The sequence below is a fragment of the Budorcas taxicolor genome, chromosome 24 (assembly GCF_023091745.1).
Source record: "Budorcas taxicolor isolate Tak-1 chromosome 24, Takin1.1, whole genome shotgun sequence".
NCBI lineage: Eukaryota > Metazoa > Chordata > Mammalia > Artiodactyla > Bovidae > Budorcas > Budorcas taxicolor.
In genome coordinates, this window is record NC_068933.1 from 14,675,865 (window position 1) to 14,679,829 (window position 3,965).

At 39.2% G+C, this 3,965-nt stretch overlaps 1 pseudogene; it reads right to left on the reverse strand.

Moving 5' to 3' along the window:
• Positions 1–757: 757 nt before the first annotated feature.
• On the reverse strand, positions 758–2,170 carry LOC128068170 (voltage-dependent anion-selective channel protein 3-like; annotated as a pseudogene).
• Positions 2,171–3,965: the final 1,795 nt, after the last annotated feature.

The window sequence follows — 3,965 nt, forward strand, 5'->3', positions numbered from 1 at the left end:
TCTCTACAGTTAATCAGAATAACCAAATCATTCTGATAATAATCAGAAATAATTGCCTGATCCAAAGTCACTAACATTTGGGTTTTTTTTTTAGAAAAAAAATATTTATTGGAATATAGTTGCTTTACAATGTTGTGTTAGTTTCTACTGTACAACAAAGTGAATCAGCGATATGTATACATATATCCCCTCTCTTTTGGATTTCCTTCCCATTTAGGTCATCCCCATTCAGGTCATCACAGAGCACGGAGTAGAGTTCACTGTGCTATACAGAAGGTTCTCATTAGCCATCTATTTTATACATTTTTTCAGGAGTTAAATCATTCTATTTTTTGGTTGCAAATGTGGTGGATTTACTTATTTTCCTCTGATGCAAAGCCGAAGATTCCACTACAGCACAGAGACCGATGTATGAAAAGGTCACGAAGAAGCGTGAGACCGGCAGCATGTGATGTACAAACTGGAGGACCACCGATACCACACTGATGCCGAGGAACACACCTAAAATAACACTTCAGAGCTAAAATGTGGCACCAATGCCACAGCTTCCAGGTACGCCTTCAAGCACCTTCCTTAGGATGGACTTAAACCATCTCTACACTTTGGTATGGGCAAGATTACAATTCTTTGGAAGAATAAAAAGTTTACACTTTTCAAAGCTCATAGAAGAATTTTAAGGCCAAGACACAGTGGGGTTCATTTCTCTTAACTCCCAGGGACAAAGCTGGTACATTGCTCAAAACCACATTAAGCTTCTTCATTCAAGTCCCACCCCAAACTTGTGACTTCCTACACTGAGGTTCCTCCCATCAATTCAAGTAGATCAGGTCAATTTGACTCCTGGGCAAAGTGTCTGAATATGACCCAGTCCAACCAGCCTGGCAAAACTTACTTTAGCAGATAAAAAAAACTTCTATAAGTCACTTTGTATTTATCAGTGATGATAAAGTGTATTTATCACTTTGTATTTATCAGTCAAATGGGTACTGTTAACCACCAGTCATCCAAGCGATGTTCGGTGACATTTCAATCTTCCTCTAACCTTCTGGGGGACAGAATCTCCAAATTCAATGCCATGGTTCATGTAAGTGTGGAGCTGGAAGCCTGTAATTCAGGGCAAAATTATTCTGCAACAGTTTGGACAAACCTGTGTTGAAATTTATTTAATGGTCAGTAAGCCGGCCCTCAAAGACTAACACAGCCAAGTTACAAATGATTCAGAAAAATCTGTATCAACATTATTGCCAAAACTAGAACAATCCCATTTATAGGAGACCTTCAAATTCTCACTCTTCTTTCCTGTGTTCAACATCAATATAGTATCAAGAATCAGTTTCAACCCTTCAGCCAACTTATTCTATAAAGAAGTTTCTGTCCCAAGAAATGTTTCACTTTAGAGTGTAAATAAGCCCATAGGCAGGCTTTGCAGGTGGCCCAGTGGTAAGGAATGTGCCTGCCAATGCAGGAGATGCAGGAGATGAGGGTTCAACCCCTGGGCTGGGAAGATCCCCTGGCGAAGGAAATGGCAACCCACTCCAGTATTCTTAACAAATAGTGTAAACATAATTTTATTCATTTATTTATCTAGGCTGTCTGGGTCCTCACTGCTATGTGGGTTTTTTCTCTAGTCGTGGTGTGTGGGTTTCTCATTGCGGTCGCTTCTCTTGTTGCAGAGTATGGGCTCTAAGGTGCTTGCATTTCAGTAGCTGCAGCACGTGGGCTCAATAGCTGTGGCTCCTGGGTTCTAGAGCACAGTTGCTCCTCAACATGTGGGATCTTCCCAGAGCAGGGATTGAATCTGTGTCTCCTGCATTGGCAGGTGGATTCTTTAGCCCTGAGCCACTAGGGAAGCCCCACTCCAGAATTCTTTCTGGGAAAATCCCACAGACAAAGGAGCATGGTGGGCTATAGTACACGAGATGGCAAAGAGTCAGATACAACTGAGCGTGCACACATACACAAGCCTATAGCTGCTGATCTTATGTTTGGTTTCTAGCTTTCCTGATGCTTTTCCTGAATCAATGTAAACACGACCAGAAGTAGAAAAGTCCTCTCCATTACAAAACTTGTCTCTCAGATATATTCAACTATACCAAACCCATATCCTCTGATGAAGACATCCGTCCTTGGCAGCTTTTCCTGGGTCACAGTAAATCAGTGTGTTATACATACTTCCAACCAGAGGGCCTGTTTCCATTCTGCAGGGGCATCCTGAATGTTAAACCATTCTTGCATTCTTGAAATAGTCCAATATAGTCATATTTCATTCACTAGATGTTACTGGATTTGTTTTGCTAATAGTTGATTTCATTTTTTTATTATAATTTTATACAACATTATGTTGTATTCCCTGTAATTTTCCTTTCTTATAATGTTCTTGGCAGGTTTTGGTATCAATATAACACTGGCCTCAGAAAACAAGATGGGAAATGTTATTTAAAGGATCATTCTTAATTTCTATACATGGAGGGATCTTCAAATGCTCTTTTTTAGCATTTATTTCTAATGTAATTCCACTTCTGCCAGACAGGAAACTTTATGTAATTTCAGTCCTTTGATATGGGTTGAGATTTTTTATTAAAACCCAACATCTGATAATTTTTATAAAGATTTCAAGTATACTTCAAAAAGTTAAATTTGCAGTGTTAGAGGAAATATTCTTTGCATATCAGTTAGGTCAAATTTGTTAATTTCAAGTTCAAATCTATATTTTTCTTCTCCTTAATGAGAAAGGTATGTTAAAATTTCACACTATGGCTGTAGATTTATCTATTCCTCCCAGCAGTTAGGTTAATTTTTGCCTCATACATTTTAAGGCTAAGTTACTAAATGCATGCAAAATTTTTAAATATTCGTACTGTAGAACACAAATCTGGCACATGAAAACTGAAAGTCAGGTCTAGAAAGACTGTGTTCATCAGTTCAGTCACTCAATCATGTCTGACTCTTTGTGACTTCATGGACTGCAGCACACCGAGCTTCCCTGTCCATCATCAACTCCCAGACCTTACTAAAACTCGTGTCCATCGAGTCAGTGATGCCATCCAATCATCTCATCCTCTGTTGTCCCCTTCTCCTCCTGCCCTCAATCTTTCCCAGCATTTGGGTCTTTTCCAGTGAGTCAGTTCTTCACATCAGGTGTCCAAAGTTTTTGAGTTTCAGCTTCAGCATCAGTCCTTCCAATGAATATTCAGGACTGATTTCCTTTAGGATGGACTGGTTGGATCTCCTTGCAGTCCACGGGACTCTCAAGAGTTGTCCCCAGCACCACAGTTCAAAAGCATCAATTCTTCAGTGCTCAGCTTTCTTTATAGTCCTCTCACATCCAAACATAACTACTAGAAAAACCATAGCTTTGACTAGACAGTTTGTTGGCAAAGTAATGTCTCCGCTTTTTAATGTGCTGTCTAGGTTGGTCATAGCTTTTCTTCCAAGGAGCAAGCATCTTTTAATTTCATGGCTGCAGTCACCATCTGCAGTGATTTTGGAGCCCCCCCAAATAAAGTCTGTTACTGTTTCCATTGTTTCCCCATCTATTTGCCAGGAAGTGATGGGACCGGATGCCATGATCTTCTTTTTCTGAATGTTGAGTTTTAAGCCAACTTTTTCACTCTCCTCTTTCATTTTCATCAAGAGGCTCTTCAATGTTCATACAAGCCATTAAAATATGAAGCCAAAATGTAAGTGAAAATGCATAGACTTCACTCTCAAAATAGGATATATTTCTCTTAATCTCACTTTCTGACTCAGTGTCTCCTTTATGGGTTTCTTTTCATGAATTATGATGATATGGTTTGATGAAATGATCCAGTGATTTGATCCAGAAACCCTCTCCTTGTTTTGAGCTATCTTGAGTTGGCTTGAAGAATGGTATGAAATCCCCAAACAAATGAATTACCAGTTGTAATTTGTTTAATCAAAAACTAAATATATATCAGAAGGGATTAATGGATATCCCATGGGAT